This window comes from Propithecus coquereli, unplaced genomic scaffold, assembly GCF_000956105.1.
Source record: "Propithecus coquereli isolate 6110/MARCELLA unplaced genomic scaffold, Pcoq_1.0 Scaffold99, whole genome shotgun sequence".
In the NCBI taxonomy this organism is placed as follows: domain Eukaryota; kingdom Metazoa; phylum Chordata; class Mammalia; order Primates; family Indriidae; genus Propithecus; species Propithecus coquereli.
Genome location: NW_012156284.1, coordinates 4753796 through 4777462, shown reverse-complemented (window position 1 = coordinate 4777462; position 23667 = coordinate 4753796).

The following is a 23667-nucleotide window of genomic DNA, read 5'->3' as shown; positions in this document are numbered from 1 at the left end:
AAGAGATTTATTGACAAAGAGGGCAGATCTATACTGAGAACAGGGAGATCAGTTAGATGAGATTAATTTGCCACCTTCTCAAAAGTTTTAGCTCAGCACCAAAATGACTCTGAAGACCATTTGTCATGCTATGTCAAATTAGAATGGAAAGCCAACCAAAATAGTTCTGTGGATAAAAACCCTCACGTGCCTTCAGAATCTCTTAGAGAAATTTCTGTCCACAGGAGCAGGTATTCAGTATGTTGGGCTGTGAATACCTTGCTGGAACTGGTGGACCATAGCCCTAAGTCTTTAGGCGTGACCTCCTGTCTCTCTGCCTTGAACCATGCCCTTCTAATGTTGACCTCTAGGTACTTTTCGCTTTCAGCAACTCCCATATTTTCTGAATTCAATATCCACTTAAGTAAGATGCCTGCCATGATATATTTATTGTCTAATTTTGACAATGCCCTGTATCACATCCCAAGGTGCATTAGCTGAGTCCTAATATGGTCTCCAAAGTAATTATACTTTGAAAAACACAAGCCTCATTAATATAGGACTTCTGAGTTGGTATAAAATTACCAGCTGGGATAACAAAAGCAGGAGTTTAAGAGTGTTAATACACAAAATAGCACCTGTTTGGAAGACAGAGAAGGGGATCTCCTTAAGGCTCACTGTTAATTATTTGCAACAGAACATAGGAAGTTCATGTACCGTTTGCCCCACAGCTAAAAGAGAACAGATGTTTTCCATACAAGGTCTCTAACAAATCAAGCTTACCATTCTTACTGTTTCAAGGGGGGAAATGTTGAAGGTATTCTGGGACTTCATAGAGCCTCTTATTTTTATCATTGACTCAAAAACAATAAACCTAAATGAGGTAAAAAGCAACACACTTGTTTAAAATTACTCCAGAAAGGTAAATTTCATTTTTTTTAAACTCAGGAACACATACTCTTCTCTTGTTCACGGCTGCTTTATTAAAAGAGTAAGAGGAACTGATGTTTAACAAACCACAATATTGTGGACACTGATTTTATATCTTTCATGGATATGATATTGAAGGATATTTTGTAAGGAATGCTCCTGAATTAAATAGCACAGTCCAAATGTGCTCTCTCTGGAAGAAAAAAGACTTCTATTTATTGCCTATTCTCTTAAGAAATCTGTTTTCAAGGGGTGGGGAGAGACTGCAACTGCAAATCAAAGTCCCCTGTTGGACTACTTCCTGATTCAATTTCCAATGACATGGTTCATGTTGGAAGCTAAAAATGATGCAAATGAACAGCTGTAGTGAAGCTTAACAAACCTTTTAGATTGTTCTCAGGGAGTTTCATTTTTTAAATCCCATTTCCCTCACATTATTGGCTAAGTACTATAATTTTAGTACTAACAGCTTTTGTAAAACACACATCCCTTAAATCAACTTCCACACTGTTCTATTACCCATGTTTTTCAAGCATGTGGAACATTCACAGTTCCATTTACTGTTCCTCTTTCTCATAGATATGTATTTCATGTAAATGACATTTCTGTGGTTTTTCCTGGTTCATTGTTCTGAAACAAACAGAAACAACACACCACTGCTTAGTAAACTTGAAATAAATGTTAAGACAAGGAGTACTTGAGGTGCAACATGTCTTACGTAAGTAAAAGCAAAGCAGAGTGTTGGAGGGCAGACAATTGCAAGTAGAAAAGTGTCTCAGACATTCCAAAAATATAATATTTATTAAGATAAAGCTACCTGGTAGGGAATGTGTAGTGTTGGTTCACAATTTTATAACTATGATAATTCTAGACCATGTCTTTTAACTCTGTAGTCTATGCAATGTTCATGAACAGGTGAATTGATCAAGCATCTACTGAAGTCTGCTTCAGACCCCATGCTATGTACAATAGCAAACGAGACACATATAGTTCCTTCTTTCATGGCCTCCAAAGTCTAATAGGGGAGTAGAGAGAGATGAATAAATAGGAAATCACAATACAATGTGAGAAGAGCAGAGGAAGAAGATGTAGGGGTACACTTTTCCTCCAAACACTTAGCATTCCTCTTTATCCTTTAAGCAACTTTTGACTCTGTGAAACATCATGCATAGTTATTAATTCAGGAAACGTCATCTACCATTTACCAAAGGATATTTGAGATTTCCTAGTCTTCTGTTGCACATTAGATAACCAAGGACAGTTAAGAACAGATAGTACCATGTCTGATCAAGACATTTAATAAGGAAGATCACTGCATTTGCTAATTATTCTCCTTATGGTAAACAGAAGATAACAATTCTTTAATCATTTGTATTTCTGTTCCCAATCACACTGGGGGCAACTTGGGAATGATATATGCAAACCCTTTAGCACCATGTCAGGCATATAGTCAGTGCTCAATAAATGGAGGCAATATTATTAATCTTTGAGTCATTTTTCAATCATAATCATCACTATAAAGTAAGGGGACACATTTCATAGGCCATACAAACAGATATGTCTTGTTACTTTATAGTTATACCTCACATATATGAAAATATTCATATCTTACATACACAATAAAAAACATGTCCCATCAAAGGAAATTCAGAATCCATCAAAGACCCAGTCCTACACAGTTGGCTAGCTTATCTAAGCTTAGTTATTTAGAAATAGAGACCTTATACATCAGAAGTCCTTTGACTTATCTCAAAGCTCTTGCTATCAGAATATCATATCAGGTGTGTCCTCTCTGGAAGAGAAAAGACTTCTTTAAATTACTACTATGGCACTAATATCATCAAGATATATACATGTGTATTTCTTTCCTATAGTTTTGACTATATGATATTCTCCTTAGTCAACTCAAGTGCATGATGTCTGGGGGTTGGACACACTTGTAGCTCTGGCTTCGGCGGTGCAAAGGCAATATATGTAACCAAAGTGTTTGTACCCCTATAATATTCTGAAACAAACAAAAAAAAAGTCAAGTCATCCAAGTGCTTTGGAGGAGAGAGGGATGCAATAACACGATTTTTTACACGGCTAGTTACAAAGGTGAAAGAAGGGCATCTCAAACAGATTTTTCTAGTCCTCAGCAAGACAATAGGCTAGAAATAAGTCATCAGCTTGACAGAAAGAAGGATTTTTTAAATCATTTTATCTCTTCATTTAACATAACAAAAGATAGCTTGGTGAACTTGATCTATGTTTAAGGAAGAAAGTCTTCATTCATACTGGAAAAAGAAATGGAAAAAATCAAATTTTCTTTTTCTCAGTCCACCCCGGGGTCAGTGGATTGAGTGTACTGAGACAGAAGAGAGGTAAGAGGAAAATCAAGGATATTATGTAGGAGCCTTAGCCCTTTCCTTGTAACTCAAGGGAGCCAAAACTCAATTTGAGCCTGGGTGCGGTGGCTCATGCCTGTAATCCTAGCACTCTGAGAGGCCGAGGCGGGTGGATCACTCAAGGTCAGGAATTCGAGACCAGCCTGAACAAGAGCGAGATCCCATCTCCACTAAAAAATAGAAAGCAATGATCTGGACAACTAAAAATATATATATATAAAAAAGTAGCCGGGCATGGTGGCTCACGCCGGTGTAATTCTAGCACTCTGGGAGACTGAGGTGGGAGGATCACTCAAGGTCAGGAGTTCAAGACCAGCCTGAGCAAGAGTAAGACCCCATCTCTACTAAAAATAGAAAGAAATTAGCTGGACAACTAAAAATATATAGAAAAAAGTAGCCGGGCATGGTGGCTCATGTCTGTAGTCCCAGCTACTCGGGAGACTGAGGCAGAAGGATCGCTTGAGCCCAGGAGTTTGAGGTTGCTGTGAGCTAGGCTGAAGCCATGGCACTCTAGCCCGGGCAACAGAACAAGAATCTGTCTCAAAAAAAAAAAAAATCTCAATTTGAGGTGAAAGAAATATTTGGAAATGTCCCCAGTTTGTTGAGTACAGCAAATATACCCAAAAGAGGAGTATCAGACTTTTCTCTCCTTGGAACTCTTAACAATTAATAAAAATAAGTAATATTCATAAAGCACTTCTGGCCAGGCACTCTTATAGCAATACCTTGGAGATATTGCAGGTTCAATTCCACACTACCATAATAAAGCGAATATCACAATAAATCAAGGCAGAAATTTTTTTTGGTTTCCCAGTGCATATAAAAGTTATTTTTATACCATACTGTGGTCTATTAAATGTGCAATAGTATTATGTCTAAAAATAATGTGTATACCTTACATAAAAATACTATATCGCTAAAAATGCTAATAATCACCTGAGCTTTCAAAGGTGGTAATCATTTTGTTGGTAGAGGATATCGCCTCAATGTTGATGACTGCTCACTGATCAGGGTGGTGGTTGCTGACAGGTGGGGTGGCTGTGGAATTTTTTTTTAAATAAGACAATAATGAAGTTTGCCACATTGATTGACTCTTCCTTTCATTGAAGATTTCTCTGTAGCATATGATGTTGTTTAATAGTGTTTTGCTCACAGTAGAACTTCTTTCAAAACTGGAGTCAATCCTCACAAACCCTGCTACTGCTCTATCAATTAAGTTTATGTAATACTCTAAATCCTCAATTGTTAATTTAACAATGTTTACCGCATCTTCATCATGTACAGATTCCATCTGCAAAAACAACTTTCTTTGTTCATCTATTAAAAAAAAAAAACTCCTCATCTTTCCAAATTTTATCATGAGATTGTAGCAATCCAGTCACGTCTTCAGGCTCTACTTCTAATTTGCATTTTCTTGCTATTTCCACCACATCTGCAATTACTTCCTCCACTGATGTCTTGAACACCTCAAAGTCATCCAGGAGGGTTGGAATCAACTTCTTCCAAATTCCTGTAAATGTTGACATTTTGACTTCCTCCCATAAATGAATATTCTTAATGGTGTCCAGAATAGTGAACCCTTTCCAGAAGATTTTCAATTTACTTTGCTTAGAACATCAGAGGAATCACTATCTGTGGCAGATATAGCCTTACAAAATATATTTCTTAAATAATAAGATTTGAAAGTCCAAATTACTCCTTCATTCACGAGTTGCAGAATGGATGTTGTGATAGTAGGCATAAAAATAATAATCTCCTTGTGCATCTCCATCAGAGCTCTTAGATGACTAGGTGCATTGTCAATGAGCAGTAATATTTTGAAAGAAATATCTTTTTTTTCCTAAGCAGTAGTCATCAACAGTGGGCTTAAAATATTCATTCAACCATGATGTAAATAAATGTGCTGTTATACAGGTTTTGTTTTTCCTTTGATAAGGCACAGGCAGAGCAGATTTAGCATTAACTGTTAAGGGCCTTGAGTGTTTTGGAATGGTAAATGAGTATTTGCTTCAACTTAAAGTCCTCCACTGCCTTAGCCCCTAATAAGAGAGTCAGCCTTCCCTTTGAAGCTTTGAAAGCAGGCATTTCCTCCCTAGTTATGAAAGTACTATATGGCATCTTCTTCAGATAGAAGAAAATCAGTTGTTTAGTATAGCTACATTCATCAATTATTTTAGCTAGATCTTCTGAATAACTTGTTGCAGTTTCTCTATCAGCACTTGTTTGTTAACATTTCACTTTTATGTTCTGGAGACAGCTTCTTTCCTTCAAACTCATGAACCTACCTCTGCTAGCTTTGAACTTTTCTTCTGAAGACTCCTCACGTCTCTCAGCTTTCATAAAATTGATTAAATTAGGGCCTTTCTCTGGATTAGGCTTTGGCTTATGGATATGTTGTAGCTGGGCTGATCTTCTATTCAGACCACTCAAACTTTCTCCATATCAGCAATAAGGTGGTCTCCCTTTCTTATAATTTGTGTGTTCATTCAAGTAGCACCTTAATTTTCTTCAAGAACTTTTCATTTGCATTCACATCTTGGCTGTTTTGGCATAAGAGGTCTAGCCTTCAACTTATCTCAATGTTAAACATGTTTTTATCACTAAGCTTAATCATTTCTAGCTTTAGATTTAAAGTGAAAGACATGTGACTCCTCCTTTCACTTGAACACTTAGAGGCCATTGTAAGGTTATTAATTGGCCTAATTTCAATATTGTTATGTCTCAGGGAATAGCCTGAGATGATAGAGAGACAAAAGGGAATGGCCTGTCAGTGGAGCAGTCAGAACATGAACAAAATTTATTAATTAAGTTCACTACCTTATATGAGCATCTCTTATGGAGCCCCAAAAGAATTATAATAATGAGATGACTAATGACAGATCACCGTAACAGATATAATAACAATGAAATAGTGTGAAATAGTGTGAGAATTATCAAAATGTTATACAGAGACAAAGAAGTGAGCAAATATTCTTGGAAAAATGGTGTTGGTAGACGTTCTCGATTTAGGATTGCCACAAACCTTCAATTTGTAAAGAAAATCCAGTATCTGCAGAGCACAATAAAGAGAAGGAAGTAAAATGAAGTATGCTTATGTAAATTATTTTATTTATTTATCTATTTATTTTTATTTAAGGATATTATGGGGGTACAAACCTTTTGGTTACATGTTACGACTTTGCCACACCCAAACTATGATTGCAGGTGTGCCCTTTCCCCCCTACAATGCTCACTGTGTCCATTAGTTCAGAGTTTACCTACCCCTAAGCCTCCAATCCCTAAAGAATATTATTAACGCGTGAGCACCTTAGTGTTGATCAGTTAGTGCCAATTTTATGGCTAGTACATGTGGTGCCTATTCTTTCATTCTTGTGATACCTCACTTCGGAGGATGAACTCAAGCTCTATCCAAAAAATATAAAAGATGCTAGATCACCATCGTTTCTTATAATTGAGTAGTATTCCATTGTGTACATATATCATATTTTATTAATCCATTTGTTGATGGACAGGCACTGGGTTGTTTCCACATCCTTGCAATAGTAAATTGTGCTGCCATAAACATTCCGGTGCAGATGTCTTTATTATAACATATCTTTTGCTCTTTTAGGTAGATGCCTAATAGTGCTATTGCTGGATCAAATGGTATTTCTATTTTTAGCTCTTTGACGTATCTCCAAATTCTTTTCCACAGAGGTTGCACTAATTTGCAGTACTACCACAGCAGTGTAAGAGTGTTCCTATCTCTCTACATCCTCACCAGCATTTGTTATTTTGGGAATTTTTGATAAAGGCCAATCTCACTCTGGTTAGGTGATATCTCATTGTGGTTTTGATTTGCATTTCTCTAATGATTAGAGATGTTGAACATTTTTTTATATGTTTGCTGGCCATTATTCTTTCTTCTTTTGAAACGTTTCTGTTCATTTCCTTTGCCCATTTATTGATGGGGCTGTTTGATTTTTTCTTGTTGATCTTTTTTTTTTTGAGTACACTAGATAGATTCTTGTTATCAGCCCTTTATCAGATGTGTAGAGAGCAAATATTTTCTCCCATTTTGTAGGCTGTCTATTCACTCTAATGATAGTTTCCTTGGCTGTGCAAAAGCTTTTTTATTTGATAAGATCTCATTTATTTATTCTTGTTGCTGTTGTGATTGCTTTGGGGGTCTTCTTCATAAATCTTTGCCTAGGCTGATGTCTGAAAGGGTCTTCCCTACCTTTTCTCCTTGAATTCTTAACGTTTCATGCCTTAAGGTTTAAGTCTATTATCCAACTTGAATTGACTTTTGTAAGAGGAGAGCAATTGGGATCCAGTTTCAATCTTCTACATGTAGTTATCCAGTTTTCCCAGCACCATTTATTGAAAAGGGATTCTTTTCCCCAGTGTATATTTTTGTGTGTTTTGTGAAAGATTAGATGGCAATATGAAGATGGTTTATATCTGGATTCTCTGTTCTGATCCATTGGTCTAAGTCTCTGTTCTTGTGACAGCACCATGCTGTTTTAATTACTGTAGCCTTGTGGTACAGCTTGAAGTCTGGTAGACTGATACCTCCCAGTTTGTTCTTTTTGCTTAAGATTGCTTTGGCTATATGAGGTCTTTTCTGGTTCCGTACAAAGCCTAAACTCATTTTTTCTAGATATGTAAAGAATGATGATGGTATTTTGATGGGGATTGCATTAATTCTGTAGATCACTTTAGGTAATATCGATATTTTAAGAATGTTGATTCTGCCAATGCATGAGCAAGGTAGATTTTTCCATCCGTTTACATATTCTATAATTTTTCTTCTTAGTTTTTCATAGTTCTCCCTGTATATGTCTCTCCCCTCTTTCGTTAAATAAATGCATAGATATTTAATTTTCTTTGAGGCTATTGTAAAAGGTATTGCATTTTTTATTTGAATTCTGGCTTGACTGCTATTGGCATATATGAATGTCTCTGATTTGTGTGTACTGATTTTGTATCCTGAGACTTTACTGAATTCATTTATCAATTCCAGGAGTCTCTTGGTTGAATCCTTGGGGTTTTCTAGACATACTATCATATCATCAGCAAAGAATGAGAGTTTGATCTCTTCTGCCCCCATTTGGATTCCCTTAATCCCCTGTCTTGTCTAATTGCTCTAGAAACGACTTTGAGCACCATGTTGAATGGAAGTGGAGATAGTAGTCAACCTTGTCTAATTCCAGTTCTAAGTGGGAATGGTTTCAATTTTTCCCCATTCAGTATGATATTGGCTGTCGGTTTATTGTATATGGCCTTGATAATTTAAAGGTATGTCCTGTCTATGCCTATTTTGTTAAGAGTTTTTATCATAAAAGTGTGCTGGACTTTGACAAATGCTTTTCCTGCATCTATTGAGAGAATCTTATAGTCTTTGTTCTTGCTTTTATTTATGACGTGAATTGCATTTATAGTTTTGTGTATGTTGAACCAGCTTTGCATCTCTGGGATAAAACCCACTTGGTCATGGTGAATTATTTTTTTTTACATGCTGTTGGATTCAATTTGTTAAAATTTTTTTGAGGATTTTTGCATGTATATTCATGAGGGATCTTGATCTGTAGGTTTCTTTTTTTGCTCTGTCCTTTCCTGGATTTGGTATCAAGGTGATATTGGCTTCATAGAATGAGTTAGGGAGGACACCATCTTTCTCGATATCGTGGAATAATTTCTGTCATATAGGCATGAGTTCTTTGTATGTTTGGTAAAACTCGGAATTGTAGCTATCTGGTCTGGGACTTTTCCTTTTGGGAAGGTTTTTAACTGCTGTTCCAATTTCTGTGCTTGATACTGGTCTGTTCAGGAATTCTACTTCCTCCTGGGTGAACGCAGGGAGGTTGCATGTTTCCAGGAATTTGTCCATTTTCTCACACACTATGTAGTTTTTGGGTATATAGGTTTTATAGTAATAAAATATAATGTTTTGTATTTCTGTGGTGTCTGTTGTGATCTCTCCTTTTTCATTTCTAATTGACTTTATTAGAGTCCTTTCCCTGCAAGTTCTTGTCAGTCTAGCAAGAGAGCTGTTAATTTTGTTTATCTTTTCCAAAAACCAGTTTTCTGTTTTGTTGATCTTCTGTATAGTTATTTTTTTCTCAATTTCATTTACTTCTGCTTTGATCTTAGTTATTTCTTTTCTTCTACTAGCTTTGGAATTGATTTGCTCTTCCTTTTCCAATTCCTTGAGACTGTTTATTAGTTTTTTTGATCTTGAGATTTCTGGTTTTTGGATGTCAGCATTTAATGCTACTAGTTTTCCTCTCAGGAATGCTTTTGCTGTATCCCTCAGGTTTTGACAACTTGTGTCCCCGTTGTCATTTAATTCGAAGGAACTTTTCATTTCCCTCTGCATTTCCTCCTTGACCCAATAGTTATCCAACAATAGATTGTTTAATTTTCATGACTTTGTTAAGTGGTGAGTATTGCTTTGGAATTGAACTCTAATTGTATACCACTATGATCTGAGAAGATACACGGTATAATTTCTATTTTTTTGAATTTGTGGGATCTGATTTGTGGCCTAGTATGTGATCAATTTTGGAGAAAGTTCCATGAGCTGATGAGAAGAATGTATATTTGGCTTTTTTTGGGTGGAATATTCTGTAGAGGTCTATCAGACCCTTTTGTTCTAGAGCTCTGTTTAAGTCCATTATTTCTTTACTTATTTTCTGTGTGGAAGCTCTGTCCAGTTCATTCAGTGGAATGTTGAAGTCCCCTGCTACTATGGCATTATTATTTATCGTACTATTTAGATCAGACAAGGTTTTCTTTATGTATCTGGGTGGTCCTGAGTTGGGTGCATAAATATTAAGAATTGTTAATTCTTCCTGTTGGAGCTTCCCTTTCACCATTATATATTGCCCATCTTTTTCCTTTCTTACTTTTGCTATTTTAAAGCTTATGTTATCTGAAATAAGTATAGCTACCCCTGCTCGCTTTTGACTTCCATTTTTCTGAAAGATTGTTTTCCATCCCTTAACCTTGAGCCTGAAAGCATCTTTATGGGTTAGATGTGTTTCCTGTAGACAGAAGATACTAGGCATGTGGATTTTTATCCAGTCTGCCAGTCTATGTCTCCTCATAGGACAATTTAAGCCATTCACATTTATTGAGAGGATTGATATTTGAGGTAGATTTCTGTTCATATTGTTGGGTTAATTCTTATTATTTTGTTTTACTCCTTGAGTCATGATGGAGTCCAGGTTCTAGACTTTAACTCTTGAGTGATTTCACTTTGAAGAGTGTCTATTGCTTTGTTCAGTGTGCAATGCAGGTCTCAGTACTTCCTGTAGGGCTGGTCTGATCTTTGCAAATTTCATCAGTGATTGCTTTTCTGGGAAGGTCTTTATTTCTCCCTCATAGATGAAACATAATTTTTCCATGTAGAGAATTCAAGGTTGACCATTATTCTGTTTTATAAGATTAAGGATAGGCACCCAGTCGCTTCTGGCTTGTAAAGTTTCAGTGGAGAAGTCTGCAGTTAGTCTTCTAGGTTTTCCTTTGTAGATTATCTGCTGTTTTTGCCTCACTGCTTGAAGAATTGCTTCTTCCATGTTTACTTTGATCAGCCTAATAACTACATGACAAAGTGATTGCCTTTTCACATTGAGTCTCCCAGGAGTTCTGTGTGCTTCTTGTATCTGGATATCTAGATTTCTGGCCAAGCCAGGCATATTTTCTTCCAGTATTCCATGAAATAAATTTTCCAACCCTTGTATATTTTCTTCTTCTCTCTCTGAGATGTGAATAATTCTTATATTTGGCTTCTTTACATAATCCCACATTTCTTGTTTGTTTTGGTCTTGTCTCTTGTTTCTGTGTTCTTTTCCTTCATCCAATTTGTTGAGCACATAGGCATTATCTTCAAGCTCTGAGATTCTTTCTTCTGTGTGATCCATTCTGTTATTGAGACTTTCCACTATGTTTTGAAATTCCTTGAACACCTCCTTCATTTCCAAGATTTCAGTTTGGTTTTTCCATAGCATTTCAATTTCTTCAGAGAATTTTTCATTCATTTCCTGTATTGTTCTTGTGGCTTCTTTATGTTGGGTTTCTATTTTCTCTTCAATTCCATTGAGTTTTCTTACAATCTGTATTCAGAATTCTTCTTCTGTCAGTGAAATCATATTGTGTTAGTTCGTATCTATTGATGGAGATTGAATATTTTCTTTTGGAGGTGACTTTTCTCTGTGTTCTTTCATGTTTCCTGCATTCTTTCACTGATTTTTTCTCATCAGGCTATTTTGTCAAGAACTGGGGGTGCTGGCGCTGGTTTATGGCCTTAACTCCAAGTCCCAAAGGGACATTCCTTGACAGTGCTGGGGAGATGCACTCTGGTCCTGTATTGCCTTAGAGATGTTTTAGACTATTGGGTTATGTCTGACCTGTTGGCTTCACCTCTTGGCAAAGGAGAATAGTGGGTTTGGACCCCTTGCTTAGTCTCCTAGGTGGTGAATCACTCTTATGTGTGTGACTCCTCTGCTCTCCCCTAGTTTGAGATGGAAGGCACTGTGTTGGGCTATGGGGTTACCCTCTCTTTTGTTCCTTGTAGTTTGCATGGATGAGTCAATTATCAAGGTATTCCAATACCTTTGTATTGGTCTCTAAACCTCTGAACGGGGTATACAAGTGTCCCAGTCTTTGGGAAATGTCTTGTCACTCCCAAGCGTTACTTGAGCCCTGTTGTCAGTTTAGGTGGGGTGAGGAGAACAACAGGTACCTGGAAGCCAGAGAGCATATACTTCTGTGATTGCTTGATCTGCTGCTAGGGGAGAGCTGCTTATATGTTATTCAGGGCTCTTTCGCCACACTTACGAGGCAGCTCCAGGTGGGGGGTGTCAATTGGTGCAATTGCTAAAAACTCTGGCTAAGATTTTCCTTCCCAGACCACAAGCCCCAAAGTTGGCAGTGGCCTGGGCGCCAAGGGCGAGCCCTAGTGTTATGTTCTTATCAGATGATCAAAACCAAATCGCTGGACCAAGTCAACAATTTGTCCCCTTTTGCTTAGATCCAAGGTCCCACAGATTCATGCCAGTCACACAGGGAAAGCAACCTTTTTCCTTTCTCCCTGCCTCCAATGGCAGAGTCTGCCCTGCTGGGCTGGGGGAGGGGCATTGCCTGAGACTGCTGAACATCCCAGCCCAGGAAACGTCTTCTCTCTTTTCCCCCTGCCCAAGGGCAGGGTTTGTTTAGTTGGCGTGAAGTATGAGCAGCCAGGCATGGGAGAAGTGCTGCCCAAGGCCACCATGGGTCTCAACCCAGAAAGAAGCCTCCCTCACTACTCCACTCTTCCAGGGGCAGGGTCTGTCCCTTTGATGCCAAACATAAGCAGCTGAGCTGGGGCCAGGGACAGAGGGCTGTCTGAGGATGCAGGGTGACTCAGCCCAGAAAGCGGCTTCTCTCTTTACTTCCCTCCTACAAGGGTGGGGCCTGCTCTGCTATGCACCGGCATGGCGCCACCTGAGTTGGTTGCCTGGGCTTGCCCTGCTGGGCTGGAGAAGGTGCAGTGCCTAGACTGGCAATGTGCCAGAGCGTTTTTATGCTATGGACTCCCAAATTGGTGGCTGCCCACCTACAGAGAACCAGTATTGGAGGCTACTGCTCAGAGGGCAGTGGGTGCTGGGTTTGGTAGGCTGTCTCAACGAACTTCTGGCTGTCCCCACTGCTTCCCTGACCCACTGTCTCACATCAGTCCATTGGGGGTGATCTGTACTCTCTGTCCCACCCTGTGCTAGCTGAATCTTCAGCAGTTTCAAAGGGCAGAGCCTCCCTTTTGGCGTTCACCTTCCTTGTTCTCGTCCCAGCAGCCGCCACAGGTGAGATGCCTGTCCCCAAACTCCCTGCTGCAGACCCGGGAAGTGTCCACTCAGACCAGTCCCTCCCCTGTGCAGTGTGGACCTAGCACAGAGCACCGGAGAGTTTAAAATGTTTCCCGCTTTTGACTCTTCTCCACACAGCGTGTCATTGCGTGCCACAACTTCACACTGACTTCAGGGACTTCCCTGCCTGAGTGAATGTGGAGGTTGGTGGAGGAAGAGTCGTCCTCCTGTGGGTCAGACCACACTGCCTGAGCTGGCTGACAGGCGCAGCCATCTCACACTCTATTCCCTATTGTATATCTTGCACTCTCCAGACTTTGCGGTTGATTCTCCAATTCACCTTTTTTTCCCAGCGCTGTTTGTCCGGTGCTGCTTCTCTGCAGATTCACGACGCTGTTCCTGTAGGAGAGCGATCCACTCATGTGTAGCTGTCCAGGTTCTTCACCTCCTACTCTGGTTGCAGAGAGCCAGGAGGTCACCACTGATCCACCATTTTCCCCATCTCTATGTAAGTAATTTAAATACATTAATTCATTTAGTCCTAACAGTGATTGAATGAAGAAGGTACTATTTGTGTCTGCACTTTACTGATGAGGAGAGTGAAACATAAAGAGGTGAACTGGCTTGCCCAGGGCCACAAGTAGAAGAGATGAAGTTTAAGGTAAAATACTAACCCACACTGCCCCTTGGTTAACACCACCTCTTGCTACCTTTCTTTCTGTACTTTATCCACCAATTGAAATGCATGTCTGTCATATTTCCTCAACTTTACTCAAACCTCTTTGAGGCTTTGAAATTCTATCTTCTATTTTTGTACCTCCCATAGTGCCTAGAAAAGCGTGACATACACAGTTTGAAGAGTAAAGTAATTACATTTTAATATCAAACATTCCCCCACTTACAAAAGAAACCCTGCAGTAGTTTGGACATGATGTGAGAAATGACTATACTCCAAAATGGTAGTATAAAATATCCATTGATTGCCATATCATAAACCAGATGCTGATCATGACAGAGAGAAGACATACAATTTGGGGGTTGTAGACAAAACTCTGCAGTAATACATGGTTATTGGCAGTTCTATGAAGAGAATATTTGAAGGAAGCAATGCTGTTCATGTAAGTTAAATATTGCTAAGCACTTATAATATAAGTACGTATTTAAAAAACAAATACCAATGCAAAGACTTTGAGCTTTTCTCCCCTAAAGACATAAGAGCAAGAGCAAGTCACAGGAAATAAGTGCAATGCAGGACACTCAAACAAGGATACAGACACTAACAGAAGTCTTTCTGTGGCCAAACCAGTTAAAGAGTATTAGCAATGCCTTAATGAGAAGAAATTACAGATGGCAAAGAGAACTCATCAACCCACTGTAGTTTGTGGCATATAAGTATATATTTTAAACTGCATAGAGTTCTCATTTTATAGTGGGGTTTTACCCCTTCATGTTATGGTTTTCACATTATCTTTCCAATGACTCAAGTTCAAAAGGGCACTCAAATTATGTCAAGTATAAATTACTGAACTGGAGTGGGAGTGGGGCCCCTGTCGGAGGAGAGAAGTCAGATGCTAGGGACCAGAGAGAACAAGCCCAAGTAAGCCACGCCCCTTTCAGAATTTGTTCTTTTGACAGAGAATATAACATATTATCCTGATACTCGATTCGAGTCAATTGGCGTTTGGTATCTAGACTTGTGGAGATAGCTTAACTGGCCCTTCTATTATAGTTCACTCTTCAGGATTCTAGCATAATATATTGTTAGAGACAACTTATAATGGAAGTTTTGATTGGAATTAATGTCTCTTTTCTACCACTTCAGTTGACAAGAAAAATTTAAGAAACAAGAAAATAAAGTTGGATTATTTCTTCATTTCAGCAGAAAACAATAAGAGCTAATATTTTTTTTTTAAAGAAAAGACTTGATGTATCACATGAATCGATTAATTAATGACACATTCCCTTCAAATAAGGCAAATACTGTGCTCCAGATAACAAATGAGAGAGACAGAAATAGGATTAGTGCCTTGCCCAAGGCCATTCTGTAGTCAGTGACAGCCACAGTTTTGACATTTTGCCCTAAGATCAGTCTCCAAAGATGCGTTTGTGATCTGTGATAACAGCAGTTACTGCAGAAGAAACATTGTGCCTCTTTCAAAATACTAAAGCAATTATATTTAAAAAAATTCCCCAGATTCTGACATCTCCTTTTAGAATATTCTAACTCGTATTTTTACTCGAAATGTATTATTATCAGCATTTCGTAGCATGACATTTCCTAATCTACAGGGAAATATTGTGATCATATCAAGGACATGGAGTGAATTTTCACAGTAATTACTAAATAGGCACAGTTTAACTATTTTTGGTTTTAGAGAAGCAGGGTAAGGTGTTTTTCTCTACTTTTACTGAATGGTAATATCATCTAAGGCATTTACCTCAGTAACTAGATTAAGGTGCAAGTAAGGCCTGAACACTGGGTACAGTCCTCCTAAAGTTTAGTTAACCTCACTGTCTACACAAATATATCACCATATCAGCTGGGGAGCTTTTAAGAAATACATTCCCATACCCTATTCTTGACCTAGTAAATTAGTATGTCCATGGGAAGGGTCTAGGATTCTGTATACTTACAAAGCCCTCTACTAGTGAATGCCACTATATTCGGATTAATTCCTAGTTTTCAATAAGCAGATTCTTAATTGTTTGAAGTTGAATATATAGGTCCTGCATGGGAGATGAAAACTATCCTTGCTAGTGAAAGACCACTTAAAGAGTAAGTCTGAGTTATCATATCTATTTTCATTATGGGAAAAAACTAGGGAAAAGTCTTCATGAGAAAGGGAAGAAGTCATCATTTCTCTTTGTGTTCCAACAGTATGGTGCAGTGGTTATAAGCATAGACTTCAGCACCAGATTACATGGGTTCAAATTCTGGCTTTCAACCTTACTAGCTTGCCTAGGTGAGCAAACCACTTAACCTTTCTGTGCCACAGTGTCCTCGTTCATCAGTAGAGTATATTTTAAACAACAACCACCTGATTATATGCTCTTAAAAGGAAACTCACATTAAATAAACAATCTAGGTGCATTGAAAATGAAAGTATGGCAAAAGATATAGCATGTAACCACATTAATAAAACAAGTGGGAGTAGCTATATTAGTATCAGATAACATATACATAAGAGCAAAAGAAATTACTGTAGACAAAAATTCCATAATGATAACAGGGTCAGTCCACCAGGAAGATATAAAGATCCTAAATGTGTACACATCAAACAACATAGCCTAAAAATAAATGAATCAAAAACTGATGGAAGTAAAAATAGAAATATACAAAGTCAATATTATGGTTGGGGTCATAAATGCAATGAATGGACAGAACATCAGTAAGGATATAGATGATCTGAATAGCATTATCAACCAACGTAATCAAATGGACATTTATAGAACACTCCACGCAACAACAGCAGAATATACTTTTTTTTTCACTTTTCCATGGAACATACACCAAGACATATATCAAGATAGACCATATGTTCTCTGAATATAATACTATAAAACTAGAAATCAATAACAGAAAGACAACAGGAAATCTATGAATACCTTGAAATTAAATATCACACTTCTAAATAATCCATGGGTCACAGAAAAATACAAAGATTTGAAAGAAAATTAAGATAAAGCATGTTAAGTTATGTGTCTATCATGAGTTTGCAATATTACCTTAATTCTCTTCATTTTAGTTGCCAGAACATAGTAGCCATTATTAGTGTCCTTCGCAGATCTCCTTTACCTGACTGACGGATCTATTCTCCAGCTGCTGTGTTAGTTCCTACCTCTTCCAGTAACTTCCTTCCCCAGAGAACTGCATTCAGCTGGATAGAAGCTGCCTTGCCCAGTATATTAGGCCCCTACAATAATTACCACCTCCCCCTGTTGAGGAGGAGCCCTCAGAAAACACTGGGTGACATGGGGTACAAAAGGCTGCCCCCCTGCCTTAAGATAGGGCTAACTTTTTGTGCAATTTTGCTTCAGAGATCCCCACTGGATCACTGGAAGATAGTCTCCAGCTGAGATCACATTCTTACCTATCTCTTTTCCCTTTTTCTGCTCCTCACCCCTGTTTTCCTGAGAGCTCTCCCTCAGTAAATCCGTAGATGCAAATCCTGTCTCAGGTTCTGCGTCTAGAGACCCCAATCTAAGGCACGAGGTACTGTAATAGGTCCAGGAAACAGACACTAAGGATGAGATTCTGGAGTTGGATCATTCCTTAGTTGGCTGGCACTAAGGACCTCATTGCTTGTTGTAGATGGAGTACTGTTAGTTCCTGCCATGTAATAGTAGTGCAATTGTTAGATTTCATCTGTTACAGATAAGGACAAAATACAGGTGGAAAGAAATGCATTACTTCTGGCAATATCTTTGGAATTTGAGAGAAACAATAAATATAAGTACATGATTGTTGATATTTTTAAGAGAAAACATAATGACAAGATCCAGACATTTAATCACCAATTCAAAATAAAGTATGAAAAAATGGTTTCCTCTCATCTCTTGCACTGGAAGACAGACTGAATGGTTTAAGGTTCCTGAAATGGAAAAAGTAGGACTTTTTTTCATTGGAATGGAGCTATGTGGGTGCATGCACTTGAGAAAATTAAACAGACTTCTCTGAATGCACTAGGCCTTCAGAAGTGGCCTATGCCCCCTTGATTGAAGATAGAGGACATTTTTGCTTAAAGACTATGTTTAAGTTTCAAATGAAGCAGGTACTTTAAAAGATAGGGCTTACACTCTGCAGGCTCTGATGCTACCTCTCCTTATGACCCTCATATTAATAACTAGAATAAAATACCAGCAAGAATTAAATGGGGAGTTCTGGTTCTGCTAAGGGAATAAAAAGCTTACATAGCAAAGGAGCTGCAGGACCTGGCTAAAGTTTATTGGCAGAAACTAGAAGAATATCATGAAGATATTGGGAAAAGGCATGGAGCATGGGAGACAGTTATAAAGCTCATTAAGGAAGAGTCTGTCTCTGAAGAAATATTTGCTTGATATTGGATTTAACATCCCATTAAGATTTCTGGAAAATGTTTCTAGTATGCTATTGGAATGTCTCTTGAAAGGTTAGAGAAAACAAACAAACAAACAAAATAACCCAGATCATATGCCAGGATTGTCATAGCAACCTAGTAAGGAAAGAAATAAAAAGGCTCAGAGAAGTGGGCATGAGAGAAATGATCTACTAATCAATACCAATTAACCCAGCCTGAGCAAGAGTGAGACCCTCTCTCTACTGAAAATAGAAAAAAAATTAGCTGGGCAACTAAAAGTAGAAAAAATTAGCCAGGTGCAGTGGCTCACGCCTGTAGTCCTAGCTACTCAGGAGGCTGAGGCAGTGAGGCATGAGGAATGCTTGAGCCCAGGAGTTTGAGGTTACTGAGAGCTAGGTTGACACCACGGCACTCTAGCCCAGGCAATAGAGCGAGACTCTCTCTCAGAAAAACAAAACAAAACAAAACAAACAAACAAAAATAAACCTACTTTCAGATGTTTCCAAATATGAGTTTTTACACACAAACACACACACACACACACATACACACATATATATATATATATATATAGAGAGAGAGAGAGAGAGAGAGGGAGAGAGAGAGAGAATGGGGAAAAATGCAGAATTAGTGAAATCTGGGTAAAGGGTATATGGGCATTACTTGCTCTATTCCTGTAACTTTCCAATAAGTTTGAAATTATAACAAAATAAAAAGTTACGAAAAACAATACCAATTAACCAAAAAGTTAACTATGGTCCTCAATAGGGTCCAGAGAACAAACTATTTAAAAGGTAATACGGAATACACTGGTGAGGGGGGACATCAACATTGTTAGAAATCTCAGTAATGAATGTATTCTACAGTCAATAATAGATACAATGACAGAACTGGGCTCCATAGTGGTGATGGGGATGATAGGATTCCAAAATAGCCATCAGAATAGGTAGGTGGGCATAATAATAGAAATATATCACAAGATTATAATGGCAGCCAAGACAGCCTGACCTACAGGATATTGGTGATTCTAGGAGCAAGAAATTGAGGAAAATTCTATAATTAATCCTACACTCTTCAGAAAGGTCAATGTCTCAAAGGACAACTAAAGATGGAGAAATTATTGTATATTGAAGGAAATCAAAGAGATATGACAAGTAAATGCAATGCATAATCCTGAATTGGATCCTGGGCCAAAATTGAGAGAATTGTTGAAATTTGAATGAGACCTATGTATTATATATTAGTATTATCTGAATGTTGATTTCCTAATTTAAATGGCTATTGTATTTTACTTATGTACAATAGCTGCCTTGTTTTTCAGGAAATATGAATTGTGTCTATGTGTATGTGCGTGTGTATAAACAAAGAGAGAGAGAATGATTAAGCAAACGAAGTAACATTTTATCAATTGATTATTCTGAGAAAGATATCCAAGAGTTTTATAAATCATTCTTTTAAACTTCTGGTAAATAGAAAATTATTTCAAAATATGTATTTTTTAATTCAGTTGTGAATTAAAGGAGGGTAAGGGCAACGCTGGTGTCCTGAAATATCAACTGGAAGAAATATATCAAAAAATGAATATCACAAGAGAAAAATATAAGAGATTTAGAGACATATAATCCCTAATCTGAAAATTATTGAAAGTTTTAGAAGAAATAAAAATAAAAAAATACATGAAGATTATAGACTAACTAATCAAGTAATAGAAGTAAATTGCTGAGAGAAAATGAAAGGTTTAAACTGGTATATTAAAGGACTTCACTGAGCAGAGAATTGAGGAGAACACTCATATAAACAGACACTTTGGAATAATCTATTAAAATATTTAAATTTCAAAGATAAGAGGAAATTGTACAGTATCCCTAAAGAAAAGAAAGACAGGGGAGGAGCCAAGATGGCGGATGAGACAAGCCGCCAGTCAGAAGGTCTCTGCAAAAAAGACTAATTTTAGAAGAAAGAGAAAAAAAATAAGCGAGCAGAGAAACATAGATCGGGTGAGTGACAAAAGGAAGGGTGCCTGAAACTACAGGAGACTCCATGGGAAGACGTTGTCAAGGAGAACTGGAAGGAGAAAGGTCCCGAGAGGCTTGGAGACCAGTGATAAGGGTAGGTGGAGCAGTTAACTTCACCCTCCCTTGGATCTCAGACTGCGGGTGGGCTCCCGAGAGGCTGGAGAGACCTGCCGACACCAGCCCAGAGACGGCTGCCACCAGTGAGCAGTGGTCTCTTGCGGACTCAGCACCGGGCTCCCAGCCCCTTCAGGGCACCTCCCCAGGCGCAGACCTGAGCCTCGTGGCAAACGCCATAGTGCTAAATTCTCTCCTTCCCCCTCCCTAGCCGTGCATGTCCAGAAAGACAATTTAGCCATCACACGGAGGCATCTCCAGGGAACAGGACCATTCCTTTGGGGCCCTACAGCAGACTGAGGGGTACTCAGACTGCGAGTTCCCTACCCGCCAGCCCTCCAAGGTGCTACTTGCCTGAGGACTCCAAGAGAATGGGGCAAATCCTGAGGTGGAGTGAAATCGATCCAGCTTGGGCACCCTGTAGGTGATTCAAGACCAGCACCTCTCCCCCTGGTAGGGTCAGGGATTGATCTCCAGAGTCCAGGGGTCAGGCGTGCATACACCCAGGTCACCATCGCACTGCCCTGGGGCACGGAGGAGAGATCTGTGAAAGAGCCTACTGAGGAGTGTGTGCCTTCAGGGGCAGATCAGCGTGCCTGATCGGCAACCCTCCTCATAAAAGAGGGTTGTGCACCCAGCTCAGGCTACGATCCTGGATAGGGAACCTCCTGGCCCACGTCACAGCCAGGGGAGATCCATCGGCCTGAGGCCCCGCTTGCTGGCAGAGGCCTGGGAGAGGACACGGAGAGGGGGAGATTGGAGGGGAGTGAGACCTGCTCCAGAGTGTGGGTCTTGGGCAGCCCCAACCTGCATGCCCAGACTTTCAGCTGAGTGGAGCCATTTCAGCCACTTCCAGCAGCTCTGCACAGAAACAAAGAGCAGAACTTTGACCCCTGCTGACAGCAGTTGTGGAGCCTGAGGGAAGGCTTACGCAACCAAGCCCCACCCAGACTCACTCCCGGTCCTGCCTCCACTGAAGGGGAGAATAAGGACAGCTCAGGCTACGATCCTGAGGAGGGAAACTCCTGGCTCACATCACAGCCAGGGGAGATCCATAGGCCTGAGGTCCCGCTTGCTGGCAGAGGCCTGGGAGAGGCCACAGAGGGAGGGAGAGTGGAGGGGAGCGAGACCTGCCCCAGAGTGTGGGTATTGGACAGCCCCAGCCCCCAAGCCCAGACTTTCAGCTTAGTGGGCCCATTTCAGCCCCTCCCAGCAACTTTGCACAGAAACAAAGAGTAGACCTTTGAACCTGCTAACAGCAGTTGTGGAGCCTGAGGGCAGGCTTGCCAAACCCAGCCATACCCAGACTCACTCCTCCCACTGAGGTGGAGAATAAAGACACACCTGGAAATACCAGGGCCCCACCCACCACCCGAGGCACAAGAGGGCCTCTCTAGAGGAATAAGAGCTGGCTACAGGACCGAAAAACAGCACTGGAGCTCCCTCATCTCTGCAAGTGCCACCTACTGACAGGAAGGTCCTCCTGCACACACTTTTACTGCATCTACTGATTCATCATATAGGGTGTGGTCGAATCTCACCCACAGATACTACCTACTGGCTCAGAGATTAACAGGGCGCGTCATTATCCAAACAAAAATCTAAAGGCAAGAAGGAACAACTGATCCAGATGGGAAGGAACCAGCGAAAGAACTCTGGAAGTATGAAGACTCAAACGGAAAGCACACCCCCAAAGAGGAACAACAGCTCGCCAGCAATAACATTAACCAAACTCAGAACACTAAAATGACAGAAGAAGAATTTCAAACATGGATTGCAAAAAAACTGAATGATATCCAAGAAAAAATGGATCACCTATAAAAAGAAACCACAAAAGAAATCCAGGACTTGGAAGAAAAATTCATTAAAGAAATTGAAATATTAAAGAAAAATCAAACCGCTCTCCTGGAAATAAAGAACTTATACAGGGAACTACAAAACACCACGGAAAGCCTCAAGAACAAGGGTAGATCAAACAGAAGAAAGAATATCAGAGATTGAAGACAACTCCTTCCAATTAAATAAGTCAGTCACAGAAATTGAGCACAAAATTAACAGAAAAGAAATAAGCCTACAAGAAATGTGGGATTATGTGAAAAAACCGAACCTGAGGGTGATAGGAGTTTGGGAAGGTGAAGAAGAAAACACTGAAGGGCTCGATAAGCTATTTGAAGAATTAATAGAGGAGAATTTTCCAGGCCTTGCTAAAAATTTAGATATACAGGTACAACAAGCTCAACGGACCCCAGGGAGATTCAATGCAAATATGAAGACACCACGTCACGCAGTCATCACATTGACCAAAATAGCCACTAAAGAGGCTCTTCTATGAGCTGTAAGGCGAAAGAAACATGTAACATACAAAGGAAAGCCCATCAGAATAACTCCAGATTTTTCGACTGAAACCCTATAAGCAAGAAGAGACTGGGGCCCCATTCTCACTCTTCTGAAACAGAATAATGCCCAGCCTAGAATCTTGTACCCTGCAAAACTAAGTTTCATATATGAAGGAGACATAAAGACATTCTCAGATAAGCAAAGACTGAGGGAATTCACCAAGACAAGAGCAGCTCTCGAAGAAGTACTCAAAACAGAATTACACAAGGATCAGCACAATAAACACTCTCGAATGTGAAACCACTCAAAAGTTAAAGATCAAAGGCTAGATTCCACAATGGCTCAAGACAGAAAACAAAGCAACAAAATGCAACCCAACAGAAGGGACAGTAATTCACACCACTTATCAGTTGTCTCAATAAATGTGAATGGTTTGAACTTCTCTCTCAAGAGATACAGACTGGCCGAATGGAAAAAAAAAAAAAAAAAAGCCAAGCATCTACTGTCTCCAAGAAACGCACCTAACCTGCAACGTTGCATTTAGACTCAAAGTTAAGGGGTGAAGAACAATATTTCAAGCAAATGGAAGCCAAAAGAAGGCTGGTGTGGCAGTGTTGATCTCAGACAACTTGGTTTTTAAATCAACAAAAGTAATGAAAGACAAAGGGGGCCACTATATAATGGTGAAAGGTACAGTTCAAGAAGAAGACATAACAATTCTAAATATGTATGCACCCAAATTAGGTACACCCAGATTCATAAGGGAAACTCTACTTGATCTAAACAAATTGATAGACAGCAACACGATAATAGCCGGAGACTTCAACACCCCACTGACAGCAAAGGACAGATCCTCCAAGCAGAAAATTAACAAAGAAATAATGGACTTAAACAGAACTCTAGAACAAATGGGCTTGACTGACATTTACAGGACATTCTACCCAAAAACCACTGAATACACATTCCTCTCATCAGCTCATGGGACATTCTCTAAGATTGACCATATTCTAGGACATAAAGA